Source organism: Python bivittatus, unplaced genomic scaffold (assembly GCF_059951505.1).
Source record: "Python bivittatus isolate LINGU-HERP-01145 unplaced genomic scaffold, Pbiv_v1 ctg000190_np1212, whole genome shotgun sequence".
NCBI lineage: Eukaryota > Metazoa > Chordata > Lepidosauria > Squamata > Pythonidae > Python > Python bivittatus.
The window spans coordinates 4098297-4114355 of record NW_028277042.1 but is presented as its reverse complement, the minus strand read 5'-3'; the positions used below and the strand labels follow the sequence as shown (position 1 = coordinate 4114355).

Genomic DNA, 16059 nt, shown 5'->3' with positions numbered 1-16059 from the left:
CTTGCGAGATAAGTAAGCACATGGTTTTAACACACCTTCCTCAACCCTTTGTAGGAGGACTGCTCCAGTTGCTACGTCTGAGGCATCTGCCTGAATAACAAAAGGCTTTGTTGGGTCTGGGTGTTTTAGGATGGGTTCAGCAGTGAATAATTTCTTGAGGTTTTCAAAAGCCTCCTGACATTCTGCTGTCCATTTTAAAGAGGTGCTGGGGGCTTTTGCAGCTGCCAAGGGTTTGTCCTTCATTTTTAAAAGATCACTCAGAGGGAGGGCTACTTGTGCAAAATTAGGAATAAACTGTCTGTAAAAGTTGGCAAAGCCAAGGAAACTTTGCAGTTGTCTCCTGGTTTTTGGGGCCTCCCAAGCTAAGACATCCCACACCTTATTGGGATTCATTTCCACTCCTTTATTTGATATTTTGTAGCCCAGATAGTCAATGCAATCCTTATGGAACTCACACTTGGATAATTTTGCATACAACTGCGTATTTAGCAGTTTCTCCAGCACTTTCCTGACCAATTTCACGTGTTCCTCCATTGTTTCGGTATAGATTAAAATGTCATCCAAGTACACCAACACTCCTCGGTAGAGGAACTCGTGCAAGACCTCATTAATCAGTTGCATGAATACCCCGGGTGCGCCTTTTAATCCAAATGGGAGGACTCGATACATATAGTGTCCCAGTGCGCAGCGGAATGCGGTCCTCCATTCGTGCCCAGCTTTTATACGCACCCTGAAATATGCCCCTCCCAAATCTAGTTTGGTAAAAAATTTTCCTTTTGCCAAATGGGCTAACAAATCTTTTATTTGTCCTCGATTGATTTGCTCGGGATCGGCTGGTCGCACCTTGGGCTCTCCTCCCTTTCGCTGGAGCTCTCCCGTCCGTCCTCGCTGTCTGAGAGGTAGGCCATTCTCAGCCTCTCTTCTTCGCCTCTCACCGCTGTGTTTTTCCTTGGGGCTTTCATCGCTCTTGCAGGTTTTTCGGCTTTTTTCCCTTTTGGCGTGGTTTGTAGCCTGGGGTTCTGGGGGCAGGCCGCCATGAAGTGCCCCTTCTCACCGCACATGAAGCAGGCTTTCCCCGTGGCCTGCGGCCTTGCCGAGGGGGTTAACTCCTTCCTTGCCGGTTTCCACCCCATTTGCCTTGCGGCGCTAGGGGGCCGCCATCTTGCCTCCGCGCTGTGCGGTTTGACTCTGGCCAGTTGCGCCTCCAACACGGAGATGTGGGTGATCCATCCAGCCAAGGTCTCCGGGCACCCTCGCACCACGGCCCTCTTGAAGAGCCTTTGGTCCAGCCCCTCCTGGAACAGCCGCACGAGGAACCCCTCCGGCCAGTGTGGGAGCTTCGCCGCCAAGCGCTTGAACTCCAGTGCATAGTCTGACACGGGGCACGCCCCTTGGTTCAGCTCCCGGATTGCCTCCGCTGCATGCGAGCGGGCACATTGGTCCTCGAATCTGTCCCATAGGGCAGTGATGAAGCGGTCAAAGTCCCCCAGTTCTGGGGCCTCCACTTCATTCAAGTCGTTCACCCACTCAGCTGCCACGCCTACCAGGAAGCGGGATACATACAGCACCCTCCAGGCATCGCTGGCAAACAAGCACCCGCACGTGCCCATGCAGATTCTCACCTGGTCCAGGAAGGCGGGCAGTTGGGCAGGGTCTCCGTCGTACTTTTCTACCAGCCCCCATCTTCACAACAGGTCCTCTTCCGCCTGTTGAGGTCATTGGGTGGCTTGCTCCTGGTCCGCTCCCCCGCTGCGTCCTGCGGGGGTTGGGGCCGGGGCCTGATGAGGGGGAAGGGTCGGTGGTTCCAGCGGAGCCCTTGGGGAGGGCTGGTCGAGCGGTGCCGGCCCCTGTAGGGGGTTGCGAGGTTGCACGGAAGGTTGTGCCAGAATCCTCAGCTTGTCCAATTCCTTCCTCAGTGCGCGCACTTCGTCTTCCAGCTCCCTCACCCGTTGTCCCTCATCCCATGGTGTTGCCACTTTGGTCGTGGTCCCCATGGCCCTCGACCATCGAGGGCGGGCTGGCACCTCAGGGGTGAACCCTCCAGCGTCTTCCCAGATGCTCCGGTCTCTCGGTGGGTCCCAGCGGTGGGCCAGTCGCCTCGTTGGGGTCTTCGGTCTGGCGGCCACTAGAGCTTCAGTGAGGGGGATTTGCCGTTCCTCCTCTTCTGCTGGTGCTTCTGGTGAACTTTTCTGCAGTTCCTCAGAGGCCATGTTAAGTTGCTGGAAATTCCTCGTAGAGTTTCCTCTCCGGTGAAATCCAGTATCAGGGAGTTTTAGCAAAATGTCAAGTCCACGATGTCCAACTCTCAGTTCTGAAGCATTCTCACGCAACCAGGCTTGGGTCAGATAAATACTTCTTTATTAAGAGGTACATGTAGCTTGTAAACAGAACATTGCTAAAACTAACGCCTTGGGTAAACCTCCCTCTATTTATCCCCCCTCCCCTTATTGCCCTGACTCCTCTTCACCTGTTGTTGACCTCTCTCCTTCCTCCCCGAGCTTCTTCTGGGCTCTTTGGGCCCCAGCTGCCTGGCCAGCAATCAAGCCAGTCTAAATTGCCCATATATGGTTAAGCTGCTTCCCAACTCCCATTGCAACCATTAACAGCCACCCCCCCACCCCGCAAGGTACAAGTGGCAGAAACAAATCAATCCAACTCCCAACGAATGCAATACAATGGAAAACAACAACAGTTGGGTGATGCAGGTTCTGATGCTCTGACTTTGTTGTCCTTCAAAAGGAGCCATGAATCTGGAGAGGCTTTCCAGATTCTCTAAATAGAGCCTCCAAAATCAAATAGCATTCCTGGGATCCCGGTGGTGTCTGTTTCTTGACCTAGCCTTGCTTGTTGGGTTGACTGGCAAACAGCAAGGCAGGTGGGCCTCCCAGAATCCAGGAGGCCCTTTGTTGCCTCCCCTGCACGTCTCCCCTGTTCTGGAAGGGCCCCAGATTTTCGTGCCAGGAAGAGTCATTTCATAAACCAGCTGTGCACTCTGCTCTTCTCCATTCTTCCTTCCAGTAACCTTGAAGAAAGAGAGCAGAGATCTGGAAAAGTGAATTTCATCATCATCATCATAAACAAGACTGATCATACAGTACACAGGATGATTTGGCATAAGACAGCACTTTATTTATACATTTTAAAAAGGTCTTAAGTGGTGAATTTGAAGTAGAGATGGCTGCTGCATAGACACTTGGAGAGAATGAGGTTGTCTTGCAGATCCTCACCTAGACCTATTCACTTGGCTGGCGACATTTCAGCAATACCTTAAAACGAGATGGGGATTGTGTAATCCCTAAGCGTGGTGTAAAATCTGGTGCTTGTGATTTATCTGGCCACGACAACTGGAAGTTTCTGAGAATGCTGGTGAAGAAGAGGAAGAGCTCCACCCGGGCCAGGTTTTCCCCTAAGCAGACTCTTGGTCCTGAAAAGTCAAAGTGAAGGAGAAGAGAGCAGCCATTCAGCCAGCTGAGGGCTCCAACCTTTTTCAACTGCTGGGACCCATTTGGTCCTCCACACAATGATCCCAGATCTCACCAGGTGGTCAAAGGTCCTGAGTTTGTGTGTGTGTGTGTGTGGCCTTCTTTCCCTCTCTAAAAGACTTCTCTTGTATGCCTCTATGCAGCATGTCTTCTATTGCTTAGACTGATATTCTCAAGTCGGTATTCACTTCCTTCCTCTGTTAGTTCAGTTCTACTTTTCTTTTCTGGCTCTGACTTGTGGAGTTCAGGCAGTTACCTGTCTCGTTCTTTCTCCATCGTGTGGAGAGCCTAATAGAGGCTCTTAGGTGTAGAAACACTTAAGTAACTCAGCCTTTCTTGTCATAGGCCATTTTCCTCAATAAAGATTATGTTTATTCTTCCTTCAGGCATCTAATAGTGCAACACCTTCTGGCCCACAATAGTGAAAATATCCCAATTGCTGTAATTTTTCCATTCTGATCCCTCCCCAAGAAGTAAATACTATTAGAGAAAAACCTCCTGTGAGCATCTTGCCTGGAAGAATCTATATCCTCTCAGGCAGCTGTTCAGAGGAAGATAGAAGATTTGTCTGAATGTGGTTCGGGAATTTACCATTTCCTCTGCTTTATCATGCCCAACGTTTTCCAAGGAGACATTCACACGGAAAACCTCCTACAATGCTTTCACATACTGTACAAAGGTGACAATATCCCCAGGGTGAATTCCATGGTCACAAGGAAACATTTTTCAGCTGTTCTGGATTGACCGTTTTCAACATTTTTACATGTGTTTTTTTTCAACCCCGTTTTCCTATGGACACTGAACTACAAGCTACGCCCAAGATCTGAATTCCTTAAATCTCTAAAGAAAGGTTGGGTAGTTTGGGGTTCAGGGTGTGGTGCAAAAATTGCCAGTAAAAGTGTGTGTGTGTGTGTGTGTGTGTGTGTGTGAATGAGGGAGGGAGGGAGGGAGGGAGGGAATAATTTACCTGCTGAAAATGCCAAAAAGGCTTCCAGCTTCACAAACTCTCCCTTTTCATTCAGGAAGTTGGAGGGGCTGAATTCGTCTGGGAACTTCCACTGAGATTCATCAAAATGTGCAGAATGGAGATTGACAAAAACCATGGTGTCCTGCACGAGCCAAGACAAGTAGGTCATGTGGAAATAAAAACTTGGCATAGTATATCATTATAATAATATACATTACAACAATAAACATTTACAAATGAGCCTTCTGTATTTATAAATGAGTCCCATATTTTATTACGCTTGTCCATACAAAGCCTACATCTATAGGGAATCTGCTCATTGGTAGCAAATGTAATCAGGTCTTCAGTCCACTGAATAAATGGGGTCATTCATTTATCTTTCCAATGCTGCAATATCAGTCTTTCGGCCACAGTAAGGGCACGGAGAATCCATTTACGTTGTCCCCATGTCATGTTCCATGTACTAGGTATATCGTTCAAAACAATATTATCCAACATTATACCCACCCAGAGTCCCCTATTGTGGGGGAGATGGGCGGGGGAGAAATCCAACAAATAAATAAATAAATAAATAAATCCTCAGAAAATTTTAGCTTTTCTCACACAATCATATTTATATAGGCAACTGCTTTCTTCCAAAACTGAGGAAGTATGGAACATTGTAAACACATATGATTTAAAGAGGCAGTGTCCTTATTACATCTCCAAGAAAATGCTGTTTTTGACAATCCTTGTCTTTAGAGACATAATGTATTTATTTATGTTTCAAATTTGGTCACTGCCCAACTCATGAGGAAGTGACTCTTGGCAGTTTCCAATAATAACAACAAATAAATATTAATCAAAATACAATAAAAATAGTATAAAAATTCAATAAAAATACAATAAAAACCAAATACAGGGATAAATGATGATATCTTCCAAGGTGCTGCTGGTAGGAAAGATAGTAACATACAGGAGCATCTTCAAAGTGCTTGCTTGTCAGGATCTATGCAAGCTAGAAATTAAAGCTTAATTAAATGTAGACTAGTGATGACGCGGTGGCGCAGCGGCTTAATGACGCTGAAAGTTGCCGGCCAGAAATGGTCGACGCTTCAGCAGTTCGAGTCCAGCCTTCGCGTTAAACAGGGTGAGCTCCTGTTTCCTCCCCAGTTCCTGTCAACCCAACAGGTCGAAAACTCACGTGAGTAGACAAATGGGTACTCTCACTCCGGTGGGAGGAAAAATGCTGGTGGCGCCTTGCAAAAAGGAGTCGGGAGCAGTTGCTGGTAAGCGCGAAAAACCGCACGCGCCCGAAAAGGGTGCGAAGCAACGGAAACCCCGCCTCCTGCGCTTGCCAGCTGGGCTCTGCCCTAGGAAGGAGGCTCTGGCAAACCACTTCCGAAAACAGTTGCCTTGAAAACTGCAAGGACTCGTCCAAGCAGTCACTGCAGGGTCAGCAATGACTGAGCGCAGACAAAAAAAAAAAAAAGTGATGCATAGTTGACAGGGTTAAATGTTACAGTTGCTAATTGGAGGCCCACTTGCTTGTTCCCACCATCAAAATTAGGAGAGAAGGGGGAGGAAGCTGCCAACCCAGGTGCTACTGTTATCTCTGCAGAGGCACCAACAAGGTTAAGCAACCGTGAGAACAGGAGAAAGGCGCAAGGAATTTCAAGTGGGAAAAGAAAGTAGAAGGGGGGGAAAAGAGGTTAAAAGGAAGGTTTTGGCTTAGGAATGGTTAGACTCAACAATCTATAGATGCTGTACATTTCTCTCAATAAAGAAATCTTTAATGGAACTAATTAGAGTCCAGAGGATTTACTGAACTTGGGAAATGAGTGTGCAGACTCTGACATTGCTACCCCAGGGTCGGTTACCCCTTTTCTCACCCCATGGAAGTTGGCAGAGCCAGGTCTTAACTGCTTTCCAGGAGGTCAAGAGAATAGGGGCCTGTGAGGAGGGAGGGTATTCCATAGGGTGCAGGCCCTGGCAGAGAAGGCTCTTGTTGTGGGCCGCGCCAGTCAACATTCTTTTGTCGACGGGGTCCGCAGCATACCCTCTCTGCAGGGTGGGATGGGTCGATATAATGGGGGTGAAACGGTCTGTCAGGTGAACCCGGTCCCACCCCGTCAAGTAGAGAGGGTTTAAAGGTGATAACCAACACCTTGAATTGGACCTGGAAGACAACTGGCACCCAATGCATCTCCCGCAACAAAGGTGTAACATGTGCCATCTTTGAGGCACCCAAAATTGCCCACGTGGCTGCATTTTGAAACAGCTATAGCTTCCGGATACCCTTCAAGGGTAGCCCCATGTGGAGTACACTGCCATGAAGTCCAATAAATTATAAATATTAATTTTTGTTGTATAAGGCATAGTTTAAGGTCCATTGACACTCCTGCTATAGAAGTTAAGACACTCTCCCATGGTCCAGGCAATATAAAAACCTCTAATTCTTTATTCCCCTCATCCCTTAGCATCTGCATATCAAATTGATTTCTTGACAACAAATATCTATAAGAGCTCATCGTAGGGTTTTTTTTTTTTTAGTTCTAAAGAAGTTGTTCTAGTATCTCAGGTATCTCAGAAGCTGAAAATGCTGCTGGTCCAAAAAATGTTGTGAACAAATGTTGTAGCTGTAGATATGGCCATTGGGTTACATCTGATACATGATATTTATCTCTTAGCATGGAATATGTTAAAAATTCATCTTTATCATCTATCGATTGGTCCAGAGTCAATATCTGCGCTTTCATCCAACTTTTCCATATCACCATCTTTTCCCCAATTTTTAAAGTTAGGTTTCCCCATAGAGTCCATTTAGCATGGGAAAAAGGGTCAAATCTTTGTTTATTAGAGATTCCATTCCATAGCTTTCTATCTGACAAAATTGTTTCCACAGATATTAGAGTTTTAGTATATTTAGATCCTAATACTGTCCATCCAACCAAAGTTGCTATATATGTATATTCCAGTGTTGCCCAAATCGGAAAACTAATACCAGTGGTTGGCTTCCAGCATTTAATATTTGACAATAAATAAGCATAATGATATAGTTCCAGATTCAGAAAACCGAATCCTCCCTCATTAATCGAGTTGCATTTTCTGTAAAGATATTCTTGGAATTGAAGAACGCCATAAACATTTCTAAACAAGGATTTTAGTTTCTAAAAGTATTTTCCAGATATTTGAACAGGAATTCCTTTCCAGAATTAATCTGGGAATAATATTCATTTTCAAAGCATTTAGCTTTCCCCAAAGGGTGAGGGTTAATGACTCCCATCGATCCATAACAAAGGAAAACTCTTTACATATTTACTCCTTAATGTTTTCCTCTTCTTCTTGGTAGTGTATTATTATTATTATTATTATTATTATTATTATTATTATTTGTGTGTTTTGTTTTGTTATGTTTTTTTTCTCATTAAATAAAAAGCAATTAAAAATTATTTTTAAAAAAGTAGGTCATGTCAAAGAAAGCCCTCATGGTCAGAAATGACTCAGAAGGCTACTGGCTGAACTTTCAGATAGACCCCATTGAGATGTGGTTGAAGAACAGGTGATGAGGGTGAGAAGGAACAGGGAAGAGTTACGGATCAAGCAGAGCTGAACTCAGTATTAGGAAAAAGGGGGGCAAAAACCAAGGCAGGAGGTGTGGTCAGATTGTCAGGATCTACGCAAGCTAGAAGCCTTCGTTCTTGTTAATTTAGTCTAGCAATGCATAGTAAATGGTTAAATGGTAAAAATGTTAATTGCAGGCCGCTTGCTTGCTCCTGCCATTGAAGTTAGGAGAAGGGGGGAGGAAGATACCAAGCCAGGTGCTGCTGTTATCTCTATAGAGACGCCAACAAGGTAAAGCAACTGTGAGAGCCAGAGCAAGGCGCGAAGAATTTCAAGCGGGAAAAGAAAGGAGAAGGGGGGGAAATTGGGCTTAAAAAGGGAAGGCTTTGGTTGGTAGAATTAGACTCAACAAACTATAGCTGCTGTGCATATCTCCCAATAAAGAAATCTTTGATGGAACTGTTTAGACTCCAGAGGATTTACTGAACTTTGGGAATGAGTGTGCGACTCTGACACAGATACACCAACATGAGCTATCACCCACCTTTCATAAGGAAGAGTTCCTCAGATTTCAAAAGCCACCTTTGCTGCAAGAACTTTAGAGAACCCCAGGAAACTATGCCAACTTGCCAAAGCACACAACAGGAAAAATGGTCAGTAAGCCTATTGCACTTTCACACAAGGAGGTCCAAAAGCAACTCCTCTTTCCTTTGACCGTGCTATGTCTTCCCTCCATGTGAAAGAACAGGATTGACCCTAACTTCCTGCTTTCTCTTGCTCTTACATACAAACACACACCTCAGGTCAGAAAGATACAGATCAACACATGCAGATTCACCAACACTTCACTTCATTTAAAGGTTTCTGCTTTTACCTTCAGAATTTTATATCCAAAAAGCTGTACATCTTGAATGGGTGCGTGAGGCATTCCAAGAGGAGCAACATTTGAAATGTGTTGGATTTCATGAATGACGGCATTTGTGTAGGGCAAGTTTTCTCTATCTTCATACTTCATGCTTGATTTGTTTCCCAGAACAGTGTCTATTTCTTCCTGGCATTTCTCTGAGGAATCAAGAACTTGGTTACCTTCTGGAAAATATTTCAGTGACACCATGTAGACATGTTTGGTATACTTCCCAGCCAGGTGACCACCAGAAGTGATGACATTGCAGATCACTGAATTGCCAGCCATGATATTGACTCCCCAGTGCAGGTTCCTTCCTCATTTGGCATAAGTGAAGGTATTACTCTTACTAGTCAAGAACATTGTTTCATAATTCGTTACCTTGGAACTCTGGGAAGGCCATCAGATAGAGCAATCCCCACAGAAGTGTTTCTGTCATTGTCTCTGTTCCAGCCACGAATAGCTGACAGAGTGAGACTCGTAGTTGATCTCTTTCAAAACTTGAACCTTTCCTCTCTGCCTTTTGTTAGTTAAAACAAAGAATGTTGTTAAAATCTAATGGAAAAAGGATCTTCTCCCACTCCAGTATTCCTTTTAATACAGTTGATAACACCAATTTAAAAATGGGATTTCATTCTGGAAAACATGACTAAAAGGGGAAAGGAAGCAGGGAGAAGAGAAACAAGGAAGTTCTTCCAGTGATAACGCATCGTGATGCAAACAGTTCAGGGAGAGAATGAGGGTCCCCCAGAGGGTCCTCAGAGCTGGCAAAGGGGCCTTTTTCCCAGGTCCTCTCTCTGCTGCATCCTGATGGAAAGATCTACATTAGCTGACTGGGATTGAACAACATGCAAAGCAAAGGCACGTAGTTGTGCTCACACATCATGTCCCCCAGGCAAAAAGTAGACTTGGCACAACATCTAGAAAAGTCATTCAATGTCTTCATTCCACTTTCACAAGGCGTAACGTCAGGAAAGCAGATTCAAGACGAGAAGAAAATAAAATAATGCAAAACCAACAGCAAGAGACTGAGAAACCTACCTTCTGCATTTCTTCCAAATACGCATCAGTGAAATCCCGGGGTTCTCCACGAACCAGGGTTGCCTTGTGCTCCTCAATCTCTTTTTCAACGAAAACATCTACTTTCTTTGCAGTTGTTAGTATTGTCTGATGGGGCAGAGGAAGCCTCCTCACTAAGGGCACAGCCTTGTAAAGCTGCCAGGAAACAGAAGAAAAGCCAACAGTGATTAATTTGACCACAATGGAGTCTTCTGTGTAGGCCATATTGAGAAAGAAAGAAAGAAAGAAAGAAAGAAAGAAAGAAAGAAAGAAAGAAAGAAAGAAAGAAAGAAAGAAAGAAATCCCTAGTTTTGTAAAGGTTTCATGTAAATATCTCTTATTCACAATTTGATGGGGTGTGAAATGTCCAAATCAGGTAAAATTTCAATACAGAAATGTGCCCTAATTCAATTTGGATAACTTTAGGTTTGGACCAACTATCACTCATAAAGAGCCTTCACCCACTTTCCTGGCACTCTGATGAGATCCTGTTCTAATTGCAAGGAAAATAAGAAAGTTTCCTCTTTTTTTTAGGAATAATTTTATTAGGGTTTACAAATAGAAAGATAAAACACTAATATAAACTAAAGAAAATATAAAAAGCAAAGAAAAGTAAAAGAGAAGTGCAAAGAGATAGAAAGAAGAAAAAAGAAAGAAAGGAAAAAGAGAATATATAAAAGATGACTCCTCCCTCCCTCCAGACAAGTAATTCAAATTGGGAAATTCAAATTCCCATTAGTTGTGCATTAATTTTGAACATTCATCTGGATTTTTGTTAAGGATACCAAGGCCCACGGTCCTCCTGTCATTTTGTATGTCATCCAGGAGAGTTTTGAGGAAGCTGTTGTCATATTCAAAATGTTTCCCAAATATTATGATAAAAATTATGTTGGCAACTGCAATATCCACAAAGACATAAGGATCAAAAGGCACACCTGTGAAATAAAACAAAAGAAGAGAGATCTCTACAGATCCATCCTCCTGCTTGTTCCTTTAGGGGAGTCACAGTATGCTATCCCCTAACCAGCTTTAATGGTTGCAGAGGCATCATTGGAAGAATACAAAATAAGTCCACTATAGATTTCGGTTTTCCAAACAGCTCACCATGAACTTTCTGGCAAAAGAGTCACCAAGGTCAAATGGTATCTGCCAGTTTCAGTCTTTTCCAATAAATAACAAAGTGATGAATGAACAGTCAACAGAATAAATTTCTCCTAAGGCAAATGTTGCTGGTCTTTAGTGATTCAGAACTTGAATAATCCTTGAGAATTCTGCCTTCCATCATGAACTGCTAAATGTGTATTTTTAATGGTTTCTCAATTTGTTGGTATGTTAGGGCATCAAAGGTCAGCATGGAGGTAGGCCCAGTGAAGGATGGCAAAGACCATTCCATAAAAACAATGATTGGTGGCTAGTTATGTTTCCTAGGCTAGCCATTTTATATATGGTGACTCTCCTCCCACTCCTCAATTTCCTATGGACATCCAAAACCTTTCTCAGAATTCTAATTGGAAGCTTCCAACCAAGAAAATTACAGGAGTACACCTTTACAAACATTACAAGAAAAGATACAAAATGTGTCTCATTTTGGTCAATAGGGCTTGGGAGGTTGCGTCATTAAACCTAAAAAATCATCCAACAGTCATTCACCTGTATCTTGTTTACAGGTAGTGATTGATTGATTGGTTTTTAATCAAAGATGTATTTTCAAAAATGATAGTATCAGTAAATGAATAGAGAATTACTAAAGTTATACAATTAATGTTCAATTAATATAACATTACCATGCCAAGCAAAATACATTAAATAGTTTAACTATAACCAACTTTAATGGTTGCAGAGGCATCATTGGAAGAATACAAAATAAGTCCACTATAGATTTCTTAATGGTTTCTCAATTTGTTGCTGTGTTAGGGCATCACAGGGGCAGCATGGAGCATGGTGGGAGGTAGGCCCAGTGAAGGATGACAAAGACCATTCCATAAAAACAATGATTGGTGGCTAGTTATGTTTCCTAGGCTAGCCATTTTATATATGGTGACTCTCCTCCCACTCCTCAATTTCCTATGGACATCCAAAACCTTTCTCAGAATTCTAATTGGAAGCTTTCAACCAAGAAAATTACAGGACTACACCTTTACAAACATTACAAGAAAAGACACAAAATGTGTCTCATTTTGGTCAATAGGGCTTGGACGTCAACTGAAATGTTTCTATGGAAAAAGAAGGAACACTGAAGTCACAATTCCCCAGCCATCCCATCCTGTCCCAGAAGAACTTACTCATCTTTTCAGTGAACGCCTCAATGAAATAAGTTGCCTCCTCCAAGATCTTTTCTTCCATTGACTTTTTTCCCACTCCAAAGTTTCTGAGAAGCATCACTGAAAACCTTCTTTGCTCCTTCCATACTTCACCGTATCTTATCATCAATAAACCTAAAAAATCATACAACAGTCATTCACCTGTATCTTGTTTACTGTATACATAACGATTTATTGATTGATTGGTTTTTAATCAAAGATGTATTTTCAAAAATGATAGTATCAGTAAATGAATAGAGAATTAGTAAAGTTATACAATTAATGCTCAATTAATATAACATTACCATGCCAAGCAAAATACATTGAGTAGTTGCTGTTTTTTTTATGGTATACGTCAGAAGTACTTTTCAGCTGAATGCCAAAATCTCTACTATATTATTATTCATTAATGTTAAAAAAGAAAAAAGAAGAAGGGAGATAATTTTAACATTTAAAGAGGCTATTCCGTCTCCTACTGGAAACTTTTGGTCAGCACTCCAGAATGTAAAGGAAGAAGAATATTGGTACTTTGATAACAGAATGGATGACTTGGGGTCGTACCAAGACCAAACAGAGATTTGGAAAAATAAAAAAAAAGGCTTGGAAATTATATTTGGTTACCTTTTTTCTTATTGATGACATCCATTATAGGAAAGTCTGCCCTGTCAGCAAATTCTCTGCCTTTTATCACAAGGACCTCTTTTGCTGAAGGAAATCCATGAGTAAAAACTACAGGTGTTCCTCCAAGATAAAGACTGAAGGCAGGACCATATTTTTCTCCAAGCTGAAAGGAAGTAGCCAGGATTAGCATAGAGTCCTTAGGAAATTAGTTGGGGCCAAACACTGCAACGTTGCAACATAAAACTTCATCAAGGATGAGATTGAGAAATCTACCCAGAGCTCCATCCTACTCCATTCCCCAGAGTGTTTGTCCAATCCTCCTTCCTATTCATGCATAGGGGTAACTGTAAGCACTCTATATGCAAAATTTTAATGGGATCTTTTAATATCAAGAGAGTGATATTTATCACATCTGGCAGAAGTGCAGAATGATTTTCTTGGCCAAGCACTTTTCTTAGAAGTGTTAGATACAAACCCTGCAGTGATGCCCCATCAAGCAAGGCGCTGAGCTATTGCTCTACTGTGTGCCTCCCCCGAAATGTCCTTCCACTCCCCTTTTCTCCTCATGCAGAAGCGCAATTCTAAGCAATCTGTGTTTAGAACTAAGGGAATTATGGACTACATTTCCACAGAAAGTCTTCCACCAAGTGGAAGCCTGCAGGAAGGGGACAGTTAGGAGATGTCTGGTGAAGCAGGGTGGTTTGTAGGCGCTGAAAACATGTCGTTTCCAGAGCTGGCAGGGACAAGATTACTGAAACACTCTTGAGTGGATTGCCAAGATCCTAGGAGAATGGAGATGGAGGAGATCCTGGAAAGGGACAAATCTATTTAGGGCAGATGGGCCTGTGGGCATCATCTGAAGATGGCAACATCCTGGTAGCCTGAGACATTTCCTGCCAAGCATAAGCAATACCCTTCTTTAACTTTAATAAAAGGGAGTGCTTTAAAACTTGCTACCCAGACAAGTGAGTTTAAGTAGGTAATCTGAATTTGGAAAAAGCCCTACTTCACAGAAGTAGCCAACTGAGAAAGGAAAGCAGGTTATTGCTTTTCCCTGCGTGTTCCAAAGCATGGAAAAAAGGGGGAAAGGGGAAGAAACCCCAGACCTGGATGTTTAAATGCCTTAGGTGGCAGCTCCTGAATTAGCCTTGCACAGGGGAAAACAGAAATGGTCTTTAACAAAGGACAACCTGTACTAGATTTATTGTTTATTCACCTGTACTTGATCCTTCTATCTCTGTCCTCTGTCTTTTGTATTCTTTCAAAATATAAAACAATGAAATTTGGGGGGGGGGGGTGGAGGAGAGAAAAAAGTGACTGACTTAGGATTCACCTCACACTGAATCATGAACTACTTATTCAGGCCAATATGTGACAGGCTGCTTTGTCATATGGAAGGTGAGGGTTTCATTTGGAAACTTGGAAGTGAACTGAATTCACCTTACAGTGTGAAAAAACTTTCAGAACTTCAGCTCCATTAGGAATTAGGATTCCTCTGTATCAAATGGCTGTTATTTTCACATCTCCATAAGATTCTAAATGTTGTTCTCTAAATCCTGTGGCAAGCAAAAATTGTGTCTCACATAGAAAAGTTAACAGACACATCCATCTCCTCTCAGTTCTTTCTGCAGCAGCAAAAATTTTGGCAGATTTACTCCGTGGAAGTTTAATCTGAGAGCAAATAAGGAGCTTTACCTGATCCAAGTCCTTCAAAAGTTTCCCATCCTGACCTGAAGCAGATTCCCAATCAGGGGCAGGGGACACGGCCCCAGAGGGAAACCTTTGGGATGTCTGCTCTTCCAGAAACAGAGGAATAGCAGGGAAAGAACGACCAGCCAGCTGAAAACAGCCATGTTGAAGGCAGGGAAGCCTCACTCTGTCTTTCTCTGCTGCTGTGTCTCTGGCACATCAGCCAGTGATTAAATCTTTCAGGTCTGGATGAAAGGAAAACTTTGAACAGAAGCCAGATTTCACAAGCTGCTGTTTGGCAAGCAGAAAATTAACACCAGGATCCTCAGAAAAAAATTATATGTTGTCAAAATATACCACTGCATACTTGTCTAAAAAGCTAGAAAATGTTTCATCCAAGACTGTCTCACAATTAACCAAGCAAAACGCAACACTGGTTATTCAAATTGGCCATACCTGGTATCAAGTGCAGTTAAGTATTCAGGTCCCTCCTTCTTACTGATCAAAGAGTCTGGGCACTTCTGGAGTCAACCTTGTAAAAATGCGTGCCTTTTGGGGGTGGTCCAGGAGATCCAAAATGAGGGGTAATGAGTGGTGGTGCCTAATAGCTCCCTGGTTCAGATATCTATAGTCATGAACTGTCTTCAGAGTCCTTCTGCTATCCTGTTCACACAGATTTTAGAAGGCCCCATGACAATTATTAAAAGAAAAAAACTAAACAAATTCTTCTTGGGTAGAAAAAACATTGCTCCAGATGCTGGAGAGTCAGAAGAGTGAATAAATCCTTTGTTTACATTGTCATCCCAATATTCTTTCAGGATGGCTAACTCATGACTAGATAAGGGATATTGTCTCCTTGCTGGAATCCGGGCCCCTGGCTTCAAATCGATGGTGCACACCTATGCTTGCTTGGGGAGCAGGCAGTTCCCTCTTCCACCCCAAAGACAGCTGCAAAGTCTGAGTGTTGTTCTGTGGAGTTAGGCACGGCGCTGCGCTGTCCCCAGTCAGAATTCATCTTGGTCTCCTCCAAACATCGCTGAGACTCTCCCATGAGAACCACGGAATACTGGCTGTGCTGTAGGCCCTCTGCTGCTGCTGCTGGCTGAGATACATCTATCCCAACTGTTTGGTTAGCTGCATCATGGCATGGTGTCAGTTGGTCGTTTGTACATCACCATGCCGGTGATGTTGGTCGTTTGTAAGATCTTCAGCCTCTTTTCAAAGAGAATAAGAGACTTGCAAGACAGATAGCCGCCCTAGAGGCAGACTAGACCCCATCTTTTCAGTAGGTCCCCCTCCTCCCAATAGGGCCGTGGGGCTGCTGGTTCCTGGTCCGCTTCCCAACCTCGCCTTGCGGGAGGTGGTTCTGGCTGCCTAAGAGGGGGAAGGGTCGGTTGCACTGTTGGTGAAATCGGGGAGGTCGGGGTGAGCTGCCCAGGCCCTTGTCTGGATCTGGAAGATTGTCCTGGAGGCATAGCCGTAGGTCCCAGTCTG

At 43.4% G+C, this 16059-nt stretch overlaps 1 pseudogene across 1 annotated transcript; it reads right to left on the bottom strand.

The window, feature by feature from the left end:
• Positions 1–3113: 3113 nt before the first annotated feature.
• On the bottom strand, positions 3114–14729 carry LOC103051242 (cytochrome P450 2J2-like; annotated as a pseudogene). The gene is made up of 9 exons (XR_015795254.1): positions 14572–14729; positions 12877–13039; positions 12238–12390; positions 10741–10890; positions 9938–10111; positions 9278–9416; positions 8867–9054; positions 4450–4591; positions 3114–3424 (listed from the first exon to the last, which is right to left on the bottom strand). The product of XR_015795254.1 is annotated as a cytochrome P450 2J2-like (transcript).
• Between the last annotated feature and the right edge of the window lie 1330 nt (positions 14730–16059).